The sequence below is a fragment of the Neofelis nebulosa genome, chromosome 17, assembly GCF_028018385.1.
Source record: "Neofelis nebulosa isolate mNeoNeb1 chromosome 17, mNeoNeb1.pri, whole genome shotgun sequence".
In the NCBI taxonomy this organism is placed as follows: domain Eukaryota; kingdom Metazoa; phylum Chordata; class Mammalia; order Carnivora; family Felidae; genus Neofelis; species Neofelis nebulosa.
This window is the reverse complement of record NC_080798.1, coordinates 46,863,198-46,878,947: the sequence shown is the minus strand read 5'-3', so window position 1 is coordinate 46,878,947 and position 15,750 is coordinate 46,863,198. Positions and strand designations below refer to the sequence as shown.

At 50.0% G+C, this 15,750-nt stretch overlaps 1 protein-coding gene and 1 long non-coding RNA gene across 7 annotated transcripts in view; both read right to left on the bottom strand.

The window, feature by feature from the left end:
* ZFHX3 (zinc finger homeobox 3) overlaps positions 1–15,750 on the bottom strand; it is a 250,490-nt gene that overhangs the window by 59,644 nt on the left and 175,096 nt on the right. The window lies entirely within an intron of this gene.
* LOC131499420 (uncharacterized) lies at positions 13,553–14,845 on the bottom strand. Its single transcript, XR_009255867.1, has 2 exons — positions 14,626–14,845; positions 13,553–14,531 (listed from the first exon to the last, which is right to left on the bottom strand). It is a non-coding gene; the product is annotated as an uncharacterized LOC131499420 (long non-coding RNA).

The window sequence follows — 15,750 nt, the reverse complement described above, 5'->3', positions numbered from 1 at the left end:
CCCCAGCCCAGCCATTATGTGTATCACCAGCCCACAGCACACACGGACTTCAGTCAAGATTCCAGGAAATGTTTTGAAGGCCTAGAAAACACTGGGGGAGAGAAAACAAATCTCTTTGCTGTAAACAACTGATTAGTAATGACCAACTTCAGATGCTCTGGTGACCCGAGCCACTCATTTCCTGGTTTCGAGAAAATGCATCGCAGTACAACATTTGTGTGTGTGTGTGGTGGTTAAACCATGTGGCTGGTTGTGTGGTTTTTGGTTTAGTGGAATGCAAAGGACTCTGGTTGCTGAATTTGCTCCTTGAGATGCTGCTGCGCACTCATGGCGCTGGTATCAGGTCTGGCTTCGTGTCTGGCGGACGGGCTGCAAGGGGACCTGCCTGGGAAAACTCTGCCCCACCCCCTCCCCTGCCTCATCTCCCAGATGAATGAAACGGGATGTCAATTAAGAAGGGCAGCAGCAGGGCCTGCCCTCCTCTGCCTTCACAGAGATCTAACGGAGAGCACAGAGATGAAGGTGAACAAACAAATGCACAAGGGTGACGACTAAGTGAGAGGTAGAACAGGTGTGTGACGGGACTGATGGAGGTTCAGTGGTTCCAGTCCCGGGGAGAGCATGAAAAGAGGGTTAACGTCCAAGTGCAAGAGGCCTGCTACTGGAAGAGCAGCTCCACGCAGGGGAAACAGAGGCAGGTCTGCAAAGAGACTGCTCAGTGGGCCTACAGCCAAAGCCCGTGAGGTTCTGAAGAGAAGGACAGAAGGGGAGAAGCGTGCAGGGAAGGCGTGAACACCTGCACGCACCCCCACCCCCATCACACACACAGAGGGGGGGATGCTGACTCCTGGCTGCAGCCAGGCCTGTGATGGGAATTTATTTCCCTCAATTATGAGCTCTTGTCCCCAGTCTCAGTTCATCAGCACAGTGCAGCCAAGTCAATGAAAGGCTCCATAATGAAGTAATCACATGCATGGGGATGGCCCCGCACCTGCCTGCTGGGCCCTGAATCAAGCTGACATTGGCTCTCCAATCCCCCCAACCCCGTGTGCGCCTATGATCCATGTCAGGTCACCCCCGTCCTGCCCCAGGAGCCTCGAAACCTGGGTGCCATTTTCTTGACCCAATCACAAAGGCCCTGATTGCAAGGAGGAGAAGGAAGGGTCTAGCAAAGTGGGACTGGTCAGTAGAAAACGTGTTATACTTCCCTTTTTTGCTGCCTGGGAAATCTTCACTGCAAAGAGTCTGATCATAAAAACCAGTACCGTGTGCTTAGAAAGATGCCATTTGTCTAAATTATTACTATGTAATAATAGTAACTGTGGAATACAACTGTCACACAACAGAAGTAAATTCTATTATTATTCCCATTTCACAGATGAGAAAACTGAGGCTCTGAGAGGTTAAATTAGTGACAAAGGTCACACAGCCTAGAAGTGGCAGAACAAAGCCAAGGCCCATGTTCTTCACGAACACCTTAAGAGCTACTGCATGGCCTTCCCAAGAGAACTTAAACTTCTTCTCATGCTATCCATCCATCTACCCACCCATCCACCCATCAATCCATCCATCTACCCATCCATGTACCTACCCACCCATCCACCTACCACATGTTCACGGAGCACCTGTTCTAGACAATGACAATACAGCTGGGAACAAGACAGGAAGAGTCCCTGCTCTCAAAGTGCAGGGGTAAAGAAGAAGGTGGAGAAGAAGGAAAGAAGGTGGGGGAGTAAGAAAGACAAAAAGCTGCTGAACAAATGACCATACTGTAAGTCAGATGCTGATAGAGAAGGACGGTAAAGTAGGGAAAAGGAAAAAGGCAATGCTAGGAGTCATTTTCTTTCTTTTTTTTTTTTTTAATTTTTTTTTTTTAACATGTATTTATTTTTGAGACAGAGAGAGACAGAGCATGAACGGGGGAGGGTCAGAGAGAGAGGGAGACACAGAATCGGAAGCAGGCTCCAGGCTCTGAGCCATCAGCCCAGAGCCCGATGCGGGGCTCGAACTCACGGACCGTGAGATCGTGACCTGAGCCGAAGTTGGCCGCTCAACCGACTGAGCCACCCAGGCGCCCCTAGGAGTCATTTTCTGTGGGAAGCTTGGAGAGGGCAACATTTGAACACAGACCCGAAGGAGTGAGGGTGTGAGCTACAAGGGCCTTCCAGGCACAGAGGAACCGCATGTGCCAAAGCCCAAGGTGGGAGCAAAGACAGAAAGGAGGGCCAGGAGATGAGTCAGACAGGTCACGTGGACGAGTTCCTGCAGGCCTTACTGGCTACTGTCAGGCCAGAGGCACTGCTAACACCTAAAGAACCTCTATGAAAATCAGAACAATGTGCTTCAGTTCAGCAGCCCCTCCTCTGGGCAAATGTGGCCTCAGACTCCCCATCCTGCCTGGTAAGTAGAGGCTGGGATGGATTCCCACCCTTAGCAGAGAGCTGCGTGGGTGAGACATCCTGCTCAGCTTCACACAGTTAGGCTCGAAGAGCTTTCCAGTACGGAGGCTACGGTACTTCCCCAAATCTGCGTGTGTATGGTGTATAAAACTTCCTTGTGCCTTTTCCTTTACTAGGGGGTGGGCAGGAGCTGACCTTGAGTTGAACAAATGCAAAGACAGGCAGGGGAACCCTGAGCATCCTCTGCCACTGGCCATACTGCAGCAAGTGGCCGGCCTTGACACCCATGCACCAGAAGGACCCGCCCCACCACTGTGCTCCCAAGCCCCTCCCTGAGAAGCTGGGGTGAGGAACTCCTGGTTCAGCAGGGCTACAGCTCCAACTCAGAAATTTGTCACCCACCATTCCACACAACCCTTCTTGGAAACTTTATTGCCTTTCCACATAAATGAACTTCAACGCACTCTGCAAACTTAATAATCATATAAAGCTACGTAAGCTCAGCAGGGCTGCTATTTCGATGCCAGCTCTTCCTAGTGCAAGATGGATCTGGAGGGTGGGGGAGGAGGCTTTACTTTTCTTAAATGGGCCACTGTGGAAAGAAGTCCACTCCGTTGGCCACAAGAGAAGAGGGGTCTCCCCCTAGTCTCACACACACACACACACACACACACGCGCGCGCGCGCGTGCGCGCACACACACGTTCCCAGCTGCCGCACCGCCACCCTGGGCTGTCTCGGGGTGCAGCCAGGTAGCGAGGTACAGGTAGACTGGCATCACAGGTCTCCTCAGGCAGCACTTGGCCCCGTGCCGCAAACCAGCTGTCTCAGAGTACCCTGGGGCCTCCAAGGCAGAGTAAGTGGGTGAGCCCTCAAGTGTTCTGGGTTCTGTTATTAAACATTAACGGGTAAATCCGGAGCACCCATGGGTCAGCTGCTCTGGGCGCTGTTTCTCTGGCCAGGAGACAAGAGGAGCTGGATCTCAGCCAGAAGGGAGAGAGGGAGGGGCCCCGAAGAAAACACAAAGAAGCCAGGAGGGGCCAGGAAGGGGGCCAGGAGGAGGAGGCCCTTCTGGGCTTGCTGGGGATCCACAGGAGCGGCCAGGACTGCCCAGAGAGGTAAGGCTAAAAGCCAGAGAGAGACAAGAAGGCACCAAGCAGGGGAGTGCAGGTGATGAGCGAGGAAGCAAAATCCAGAAAACCAGGAGCTGAATGGGACAGGATGCACAATGGGCCAAACCCAGCACAGCTTAAAGCGCCCATGAATTCAGGTTTCCACAGTGACCAGGAGCCTGAGGAGCTGTCGCCCCTTCTCCAGGTCATTCCACTCCAATCATCAGGAGAACTGTGTTTTGGGGAAGGGGCCAGAGCAATTACCGGAGCCTTCACCTCGTTGCTCCCTTTTACAGTACACTTCCCAGAATAAACTGCCCCAAGACTTCATCCATCACCAAAAAAGGCAACTGTAAAAACACTCATGGCCGGCCCCTTCCCACACACCAGCAGGCGCCCTCCCCTGCAGTGGTGGGGGGTGGGCAGGGGTGGGGGCCGTGGGGGGAGGTGGCTCCGCCCGCCCGTACTAATTGCTCTTGCGGATGCTGTGCGGCGTGGGGGCCATTCCCAGCGCCGAGCAGTTAGGAACTTCCCAAATCATTAACCTTTCTCGGAGTGCATTGTACTGGGAGGTGCTCCCTCTGCAGCCCTATTCAGGAGCCCTATTGATCTGCCGCACACTCGGTGCCTTCAAAGTTGTTTATGATCAATATGCAAATTGCCCATGGCATTGATCTAGTATTAATTTTCAATTAGGGAATCCACAAGGGGTCTCTGAGGGTCAATACCTAACAATGCAAAGGAAACTCCGTTGAGGAGTATCGGGCCTGGTGCTGAAAAAAGCTTCCCTAAGCCTCCTTCTCAATAGTTCCAGGCCCTCGGGGCTGTCACCTTCACTTTGGCTCATTTTGTTCCCTCCTAAGTCAGACCCCTTCGGTCAGCAATCTCTCAGGCTGGATCTGTGGCTGTTGCCCTGGAACTCCCCCCACCGCCGACCTCCCCTACCCAGGGACACAGGGCCACTCCCTGGCCTGCCAAGTCCGGTCCCCTGACACCCGCCCTCTTGATCCGATGCCCCAGGCCATGCCTCCATGTCTCCCCATGCCACACCCAGACCCGGGACCACTCTCTCCCCCAGCTCCCCAAACACACATACCTTTTTCCTCCCTCTCTCCCTCTCCCTCGTTTCTGCTTAGTCACGGAACGTCACCTTGGCACGCTGCCACGGCTGGAGCTGGCGAGCTGCACGGTCCCCAGAAATCTCAGGCAGTCAGGCAGAGCCGCCAGGCTGCCAGGTTATGCTTGGCAAACAACCCACTGATGTCATTTCAAAAAAACCAGCAGGGTTGGTGGGGGGGGGGGGGGGGAGGAAAAAGGCACAGCTTCAAATCATCTGTTTCTCCTTCTTTCTTTCCTCCAACAAATTTTTTCTTCCTAAATGAAACATGGGGACAGGGGGCTGGAGGGATATTAATTACTTTACCACTCGTTCATGGTTCCCAGAAGAGGCCACGGCCCGCCCTCCAGGAGCGCACAAGGCAGTTCATGTGAGCCATCGATGGGGGTGTCCCCAGGGAAAGCATGCCCAGCTGGGACCAGAGTGACCCGGGAACTCAGTCATTCCATTACGGCCCCCTAACAGCCCCTGAGAGGCTTGCGTGGGAAAGCTGGGCAGACAGGAGTTGGAAGAGAAAAGTGTGTCCTGCTCTGTCCTCCCAGCAGGTGTTGGGGACAAGCAGGGCACAGCTGTGCTCCAGCCCGGGGCCCGGCAAGGACTCTGTCTTCTTCTGTCTCTGCCAGGGGCTCTGAATGCTCCAAGTTTTCTTCACATTCTCCAGTGGAATAAACCTTCCAGAGTCTCAGGCTCTCTCATTACCCCATGAAGCCACCTGAAGACCCAACTCCATGCCAGATGGGTAGTGGCCTGCCCACTTTCGGCACTGCCGCTCATCGTGCAGGCTGGCACATTAGCTAGCCAGGCTAATTGGTTTATGGATAACATTAATTACCATGTTGCTCATTAATGGATGAAATCTTTATTGGTGCCATTGATCAGCGGACTTGTTAGCTGGCCTCCTAACCAATGGCTGATATAACAAGCTCTCTTATTGGCATATCAATTAATGCAATCAATTCCTGGCCAGAGGCTGCCATTCGCTTCCCTAGTTGTTCAGGGGTAGGAGACAGAGCCATGTCAAGCGTGCCTTTACTTAGAGTCCCCAGTTCTCAACTGACCTCCAGGTGGTCTCTCTGCCACTTGGGACTCATCAAAAAAAAAAAAAAAAAAAAAATCACACCCACCCTTCCATTTGAAAATCACCTTTCCATGTTCTGCCAGTGACAAAAATGCTACCCTATCAGGATACAGAAGCTAGAAGGAAGACAGGAGGGGCCTGGGGGCTGTTAAAGCAAACAGGAGAGGTGGAGGCAACAGGTGAACCTTTTCAGTCCCCAGACTGGCCCCTGGACAATAACCACACAAGCCTGAAAACACAAGCCACAGGCATTATTAGCCCTCTGCCTCCCAGACCCTGCCAACCTCCTCAATGCACCCTCACATCTGCTGACCACGCCTAATGGCATCCGCCTCACTCAATGCCTCTGACAGGTCCTATATGAAAACATCACTTGCTCATCTGAAATCCCAAGCTCCAGTACCAAAAAGGACTTTTCACATTAGGGACCATCATGTGCCCAGTAAATCTGTGCAAACAGGGGCTAATGTTTGTTGAAATGCATACAATAAATCTCTTCAACAGCACTTATATCCCTATAAAGGCACAGTTTGGGAAAAATTTCTCTAGGCAGCAACATGTCTTTAGTTAAGTTGTTTTAAAAAAGGCTGAGGGACTGGGTGTGTGGGTGGATCCAGAGGACCAAGGATTTACAGCTGGACTTGACCGACGAGCAGCAAACACCAGGGCATTAGCGCTATGGCAAAGGGGGTGAGCTGATGGCCCTGTGGCTTTGGGAGGGTAAGTGGGGAATGCCTGACCCCAAGACATGCTTTCAAAGGATTACCTGGAGGTGGCCCCCAAAGGGAGAAGCTTCAAATATTATTTCAGATTTGTTTCTAAAAGCCAAAAATAAATTAAATGTAAAAAGGGAAGAAAATCACTACTCTACTCAGCAGTGCTGGTGCTATTAATAAACGTTGCAAGCCCAAACATTTGATTCAAGGAGAGAGGGGAGAAGCAACAGAACTGGCGAAAAGCAGACAGGGAGGGAACACAAGCTGCTTTTGGCAGAGCGATGACGGAGCACAGGAGGGTGACCAAGGCCATGGCTCAGGGACATAACTCTCAGCATGTGGAAGCACAGCTCGGGGCTCCTGTGATAAACAGAAGTATTTCCTCTCATTTAGAAATAAAAAGTGACGTCTTTCCATGCGGACCACATCAGTACTTCCACAGTCACAGGGCAGAGGCAAGTCCTGAACAGACCAAGGCAGGGGCCAGAGAGGCCCGCCGCAGCCGGGGGTCACCCTCTCAGGATGCGGCAAGAGGCCTCACGGGGGAAGCCAAGGCCTCCTCAACCCGTAAAGTCATGTGCAAGGCTGCATACCACGCAGTGGTCATCCAACACAGGTGACAGGGAGATACCCAGACGAGGGGCCCTCCGCCAGCCACTCGGCACCACAGTGGTTTTTTCAGCAAGAGCAGCCACAGGGTCTTCCGACGACAGGAGTCCCAGGGCACTCGTAAGGTGCAGCTCTCACAGGGTAATGGTGTCTGAACCGCTCCCTCAGGAGCCCCATAACACTTGCAGGGGTCCTGCAAAGTTTGATTCCAGTTTTCTTTTAAGTTGCTTATAAAATTCCGGGTGATTACCAAATGTTGTAATAATGAAAACCTAAGTCCAAGTAACACACTGGAGGACAGGCCGTGGACTCTACGGCCAAGTTAACTAGATTCTGTGCAGACCTCAGAGTAAAAGTTTCTGCCATCCCTACTTAGTTCAAGATTCTTCTGAGACTGAGACACAGACACTTCTTCTGAGACTTGAGACACAACACTATAAAAACAGGTACCCTCTGGAACTACTTCCGCGCGAACAAGGATCTGCATAATAGTGGAACCGAACCGAAACAGAACACAAAACAGAAGTTTAGCTGATCCTATTGAACTACCTTCTGTAACTCTTAATTTCTAAAAATTTTTTTAATGTTTTTTAATTTTATTTTTGAGAGAGACAGAGAGAGAGAGACAGCGTGCAAGCAGGGGAGGGGCAGAGAGAGAGGGAGACACAGAATCTGAAGCAGGCTCCAGGCTCTGAGCTGTTAGCACAGAGCTCGGCGTCGGGCTCGAATCCACGACCTGTGAGATCCTGACGTGAGCCTAAGTCAGATGCTTAACCAAATGAGCCACCCAGGCACCCCCAGAACTCTTAATTTGGATCAAAATGTTGATCAACTCTGCTTTATTCTCATTTTTAAATATACAAATGTGACAACTCTGAACTCCTAAATTAACTATAGTTATAAAGCTTTTCCAGAAAATTATTCAGATACTGGGTGAAAATTAGATCTCATTTGTTTAGAAAGGAGAGCTCTGCTAATAAAGTTTACAAAGCACTGTTTGCCTGACGCACTGCTCTAGATGAAAAGCAGAGCGCCCTCTTTGGAGAGCCTCTCTTAGAAGCAATGTGGATAATTTAAAGTTTCGAGTAAGAAAGTAAAAACTCACAGCCTAAGCTGACCAAGCATCCTCACACACATCTAATTCACTATTGATATTACATGGCACACGGAAGATAGCATGCCGGTATGGAGAGGGTTCTATCATGGTAAGATGACAGCGAACCTAAAAGTACTCTTTTAGGTTGTGTATTTGCTTTACAATAAAAAGTGAAGCGGGAGAATGAGCTCTTCAAGCAAAAATCAAGTCCCTTTAAGAAAGGGTTGCCTGATTCTGGTGCAAAGGCGAGTGCTCGGAATGGCGGTTGTCCTTGTCTTGATGCTCTAACCAGACAGAAAGCTCCCATGATAGTCTCTCCCAAAGACAAGAGCTTGCAAGCTCTCTCTCCAAGACAGAAAAGAGGGGTTGTCTAATTTGTTCATCTTTGAATTCACCAACTCATTAAACATACCCATTAAGTTACACCTACTAGGTTCTAGGCTTTGGGAATCCAACTGGACAAGGAGGACACATTCCTGCCTTCATGGGACCTATTCTCTAGCAGACCCACCTTGGGTGACACAAGATGGCTGAGAGATGTCCAATCTTGCCACTGAACCATCACGTCGACATGCACTTGGACAAGAACGTCGCCTCTTCTACTAGGTCTCCTTTTGCTCATCTGAGGGATAACAAGGTTGGCCTTGGATGTTCTAACATCCATGCCATGCTAGGGTTCTAAGTCGGTCCCACTCAACACTATCCAGGGCAGTAAAAATCATTAGAGAATCAAACCCTGTCTACTCTAAAAAGACTCTTCCTTCGCAAAGCTCCGGTCCACGCTTCCCTGAGTCTTCACCTGGGTGATTACGTATCAAGGTTCGTCCACACCAAACCAAACACGGTAATAAATCAAATCTTATCAGAATTGAACTATAAATCTGTGAAGACTCCAATAATTTCTAGCCAAGGGAATAACACCACAAAAGTACTTTTTAAACTAATTACTCGGATTCCGAAGAGCGGCCCTAATGAGCCTTCTTTCTGCCCAGAACTTACTAAGAGGAAAAAACTACCTTCTGGTGCAGTAATTACTGCTTTCCCCTTCAAACTTCTAACTGGAGATCGATGCTGCATTTTAAGACCCATTGATTTACAATTAGCCTGGCTTTCCTGCTAAAGTGTTTTTTAAGCAGAGTTTACTTTTATTTTATTTTGAAATCTCTGAGATCTGGTTCTTGGATTTTACACCCTCATGAGAGGGGACTGGAAATCTCCAAGAGGAAGATACTCATCAGAACAGAGAGGAGGAGAGGGATGTAAATCAGAATCAGGAGAGAGGGGAAGGGGAAAAGGGAACTTTGTTTGTTCACAGGATAAATGCAGAGACAGAAATTTAAAAAAAAAAAAATTTTTTTAAGCCAAAACTTTTGCCGAAAGGGGAAGAAGGAATGACGAAATCCAAAGAGAGGAAGCAGAAGGCAGGGAGGTAGGGGGAGAGAGAGAGGCTCACAGTCTCACCAAGCGTGGCTGCTGCCAGGGTGGCTAGAGAAGCTCTTTATTGCCTCTGCTGTTTATTAGCATCCTTGGGAAGGAAAAAAGAGAGAGAGAGAGAGAGAGAGAGAGAGAGAGAGAGAGAGAGAAAGCTTTGTGCGTCTTTGCAAAACAAAGCACTGGTTAAAAATAGTGTGTGCAGCAGGGACAGTGTGCTAACGTGAGGGTCCTGGCAGCTCCAGCACTTGCACAATCTGTCCCATGAGGGGAGCAGGAGTAAGCGAAGCAATTAAGAATTTCATGCTGATTGCTTCGAGCATGTTTTTCTATGCCATAAAGATAATAGCATAAAGGATATGGCCTTGCTTCCCTCCCCCTCCCCTGCCTGGCAACTTCTGCCTTCTGTCTTGTAGACTCTTTCTTTTCCTCACCTCCCATGGTTGAGGACTCAAGACGCTGCTTAGCGGGTCTGGCACTGCTTGACGGAATCGGTTGCTTCCAGGCCTAAAGCACAAATCGGAGCTTGTCCTCACGGACCGGTCCCTCCCCACCCCTGGCCAAGGGCAGACCCAGAAGAGGAGCCATAAGACGAGGAGCTGTGTTACTGAAGCCCCAGAGAGACGGAAGGGCTTCAGAAACGGGGAGATCCAGGCTCTCCGAGGCCCCTCCTGCCACTCACCCTGGGCTCCTCACTACGGCCAGCTCCCAAGAGTGACTGGAAAAAGATGGTCCTGGAAAGAGAAAGTGAAAAATAAAATCCCCCAATGACAATAAAGGGGGGAGGGGACAAAAGCCACTAACTTTTTTCTTTTTTTTTTTTTAATGTTATTTTATAGCAAGATTGTATAGGCCAATTTCAAAGACTAACACGAAAAAAGTGCAATTAAATCCTTGAAAAACTGACAGATCAGCAAAACAAAACCACCCGGAGGAGAGCCCGATTGAGCCTCATTAAGAAGGAGTTCAGCCTGTTTTTAAAACCCTTCTTAACCCTTATCTGGGTACCTCCCAGCAGTGAGGGCTCCCAACGCGGCTGGCATAATTAGTGTCAGAATGGAAAGGGGGAAAAAATCAACCAGGAAATAGAAATTAAAACACAAATTTAGGAGGGGGGGTGGTGTTTCAAAAGGAAAAACCATTCCAAATTCAAACAACAAACCCCCATCAGTCCAACCGGGAGCAATGGGGAGACAGCAAAATGCTCCTCCATACCCAGTGATAACTATGTTCCAATTACACAGAGAAAGGGCTGGGGCAGAGCGAGTGCCACCATCTACTTCTCCCCCTTCTCCCCAAAATATATTCCACCTTGTGGTTGCGTCAACTCCGGGAGGCTGAGTTGATGGCAGACGGACGGCAAGCCGCACCAACCTCTACATCAATTACAACCATCACGCCTGACAATGGGGAAAATGAGATCTGGTGACAAATTTTTGCACCTTCAGTCCTCAGGATCCCCCAAAGGTGGCACGCACGCACATGTGTGAAACAGCGTGTGCGTGGGAGCGAGTGAGAGCATCGCCTGTGAAGCCACCAGCCTGTAAGGAGGAGATACGGCACGGAGATCCATTATAGGAGAGCAGGCCGCTACGGAGGGAATACTCTGGAGATGGGGAAGATGGCAGAGAGACGAAGCCGTTTTATTAAATCGGGCAAATTCTCATTTATTCTGTGGAGACAGAGGAAGAGAAAATGGATTCACTCTCAGCATCTCCTTTGAGCTGACTCCTATCGCCTCAGCAGAGGGAGGCGGAGGAGATGGAGGTGCCGGGGTTCATGTGGAAATCAGGGGACGTTTCCCCCTTTCAAAGTGAACATTATATCCATTTCACCTCTTGCGCCAGGAATCTGGAAAATAATGCTTACGTCGGAGAAACATGGTGGTTTTCTTCGGGCTTTCTGATTACTCCAGCAGGTGGAGGGGCTTACAAATTTGACTCCCTGCAATATGAAATCAGAGAGGCGACCACAGCCGAGATAAGACACGGACACGGGCTGACAAAAGGAAAAGGAATAGTGGGACGTCTCCCCCAACGGCAAGACGCGCCCCTTGCCCGATGGTGGGAACAAAAATGGCACTTTTCAAGTTGGGAAAAAGGGGAAAGAAATGCCTTGAGCCAGAGCACCAAGCACGGAGATTGTCTTTCATTAACAAAAGGCACCTGTGTTGAGACTGCAATTAGAAAACCAAGGTTTTAATTAAACAATCACATAAAGCTGTTTGGCTCCCCATATGGGCCAACATGTCACCTGTGTCTCAGGGTTAGCTGGGCAATGAGCTCCAGCTGGTGTGGAGGGAGGGCAACTGGTGATGTGGTACACATATAACTGCAAAGCTGGACACTCTACCTGTCTGTGGCTCCCCTGGCATGTCCGAGAACTAAGAAGAAGCCAGTGAGGCTGCCGGGAGCAATGGCGCTGTGGTCAGACCATAAGCCACCAGTAACCCTGTACTGTTCGCAGCCAAACACAAGATATTATTCAAAGTGCTGTGCAAAAGCCAGGGGTGTGGCATAGGGGGCTTCCTGTGTCTCCCAATTAAAGCTGCTTCTCCATCAAAGCATCGGCCAGGTGCAACCAGTTTACCGAGAGCCCCTTTTAACCAAGAAGAATTCATAGGAGCTTAGACACCTGCCAGCTTCCATGGGAGGGGGAAAAACCAACCTACTTCCTCACCTGCTGCTTTTATACCCCCTGGGCCATGGGCAGACAGGAGGTACACAAGGCTCTGACAGCCCAGACTCCCAGGAAGACAGACAACAATGCTTCCAAAGCACAGATTCCTCTGGGACTCTCAGCCATCAACACCCTCCCTGTTCATGAGCTGTGAACTGATATGAAACTGGTTGTTACAGGAACTGTGTTGTGTGTTGGCCTTCTGCTGGACGCTGCTGAATGAACAGCTTGGGCCACCTTCACACCCAGGTCAAATAGCTTTTGCCAGGTGCATGGGGTCCGGCTTATAGGAAAAGACAGGCAGGGCGACCAGTTTTCATTCCAAGGCTCCCAAGGGCATTCCACACCTGGGACAGCCAACCTGGAGACCTCCCCACTGGTATGTGCAGGCTGTGCCCCCCAGGAGCTAAGCACAGCTTTGGGCGCCATAAGTCCACATTGCCCTAGCTTCCCAGCACGCTAGGGACACTGTTTCCAAATGCTTCGGACTCTGAAAGTTGCCATGTGTCAAATGCTGAAGAATCCAAGATGGCCAGTCAGCTAACACTGACCAATGACCTCGTATGTGCCTAGCACTGAGCTATCTTCCGGAAAAGAAAATCACTGAAGAGAAAACCTTAGTAACAGAATGCCATTAGTCTGCAAAATGCTCCAACTCAGAGAATACTCAAGGCTTACCAAATCACAGGGTAATCAATACACTCTAGGTTTCATAGACCACCAACACCATTTTGGGTTTTCAACAGGAAAGTCTTCAGACTATCTGCTCACAGAAAAGTTAAAACAGCAACAACTAAACAAACTTCATTTGAGCTTTGAAAATGCAAAGGAGTCCTTCTTCCCCATCCTCAGGCTATGGCCTTGCTAAGTTTGTAGAGAACTGGGAGATTTAAGGACTCAGAAGACTGTATAACGAATTCGTTCCATCGGAGCTGAAAAACAAAGTTGCCTTCCCCACCAGAATCCTTCATCTCTCAGACAAAGAAAGGTTTCCCTTGCCCTTTCCACCACCTGATTGTGTGAACTGCCTAAGAGAGCAAGAAAAGGGACTGCAGCTTCTCAGCCTGAATGCGAGGCAGCCAGTCAGAACTAATCTCTGTGCTGGAAGTAAATTCAGTCGGTTCCATGATCTGGTCCCCAGGAGGGCACAGGCGGCAGGGGGTGGCGGGGGGTGGGGGTGGGCTCCCCTCCCTTGGCGTCCTGCACCTCACACCCCAAAACCTAACCGGGGACCTTCTGGGCAATGTCCTTCACCACAGTCAGCCACGGGAGGAATTATTTGAGATCAGGCCCCGAATGAAATCCAAAGCAACGAGTTTGACTTTATGACTTATTTATTTATTTCTTCCTCCACGAACAGAAGGTTAATATAAGAGCAACTCCTTGGCAAACCTTTAAGGGTAATTCAAGCGACACTGATGTGAATCAATGTTCTCTTTGTGAACACATTACTTGGCAGAAACTGGCTTTTTGTAACCCCCTTAAACCTAGCCGGCAAAACAAAAAGAAGGGGAAAAATGTCCTTCAAACAAAAGGATGAGGTGAAAATAAAGAGAGAGTCGACTGCACTTTATTCTCTTTCATAGAAGCAAATGGATCCAGTGCTTTCATACATTAATCAATCAATATCACTGACTGTACATCAGCAGGGTAGCCAAGTTATGAATGACCTTTCTGGCAAAGAGGACACTTTTAATGCTCATAAGACTGCTCATAGCTTAGCAACTTTCCGAATTTATGCCTGCATGATTACCCCTCAGAGGCGAGTGGCCGTTAGCGCTGCACTAAATATGGCAAGGTTAGTCATTTCCAATTTGTGCAGAGGGAAGGAGAGACGTGGACGCGCTGCCCCATTTATGCACGAGCTGCCGCAACCTGGGCAAGGTAGGAGGGCAGAGGCGCTGGGAGGCACCGTCCCTGCCCGGCTGGCAGACCGGCTTCCCCTCGGAAAGCTGGCTAGGCCTCCTGTGCCAGCTTCGGGCCAATCCAAACAGGGAAGCTGCAGAGAGCTAATCTAGAAAGCCGTGCCCGGCTCGGCCTCAGCTTCTGCCTGCTTCTCACACTCGGCTCCTGTGTCCACCGAGCTGGCAGGCGGGCCAGGCTGGCCACTGCAGGGGCTTCCCCGGGCCACCTCCGCATCCTCTCCCCGCTGGCTTCCGCCTGTGTCTGCAAGCCCTCCCCGCGTCGACTGGGCTTCTCCAACGAGGCAACACAACTGCATGTTTCCAAAAAGGGAACAGAACTTCCATCTTTCAGCTGTTTTCCTTTTTTTCAGCAATCCACAGAAGGGCATTTCTACCGAAAGGATGATGTTGACTTACTCTTTCTAGAAATAACCAGCTCAGATAAATAAACGGTTAAGCCAATTCTCGTTCTTTTCCCCTCTTACCAACTCAGCTGTTCTCTTCACGTCCAGAAGGCAGGAAAGTTCTCTGGATTCCCTTCTATGTGGGTGGAAATGGGTCAAAGGGCTGTCCATGGGTGTGGGTTTCTGCAACAACCATGATCGTCTCAGTGAGGCCAAAGGGAGGCAAGGCACAAAATCCTACTTTTCATTGCCCCTCAGCTTTCTCCCCAGCTTCCCTATGGTCAAAATCTCTGGAAATCTGTTGGTTTCAAGACAGTAAGGTCACAAGACCTTACTTATTTCTGCCTGACATAGACATAGAGGGAGAAAAAAGACATCCCGGAACTTAGAATACAGCTTTAAATTCCTCCAAGTTACAACAGAATAAAAACAAAGGCTCAAGCTCAATCTTTAGGCAGAGTTCTGGGCAGCAACAAGTTTTGCCAACAGCATTCCTTGGTCTACAGAGTTGCCCAGCAGGGCACCAGTTAGACAAAATGTAACAGTTTGGTTGTAGCCACTTCTGGTTATGAACATAAGGATACACCTGTCTGGCCGATCCCGGTTCATATTCCTGAAGCCAGGGTAGTCTGTTTAGGGAGGAGCCTACTCCAACAACGTTTTCCAAAGCAGCTGTGCTGCCGGGCCATGAGATCCCAAGGCCGGTTTCCAGAAATAGGTGATAAACAAAAACAGGGAGAAGAGGGGCTTGTTTTTTTTTTCTTCTTCTTTTTTTTTTTAGGGAGAGAGAGAGTGCAAGGAGGGAGAGGGTCAGAGGGAGGAAGGGAGGGAGGGAGAGAGGGAGAGGGAGAGGGAGAGGGAGAGGGGGAGGGGGAGAGAGGGAGGGAGGGAGGGGGAGAGAGGGAGAGGGAGAGAGAGGGAGAGAGGGAAAGAGGGAGAGAGAGGGAGAGAGAGGGAGAGAGAGGGAGAGAGAGGGAGGGAGAGGGAGGGAGAGGGAGGGAGAGGGAGAGAGGGAGAGAGAGAGAGAGAGAGAGAGAGAGAAAGAGAGACAGACTCCTCATGCAGGTTCTACGCTCTGCACAGAGCCCAATGTGGGACTTGATCCCACAACCCTGGGATCATGACCTGAGCTGAAATCAAAAATGAGACGTTCAACTGACTCACCTCCAAGAAGAGCTTGTTTTAAAGACCATGACTTGGGTGTCT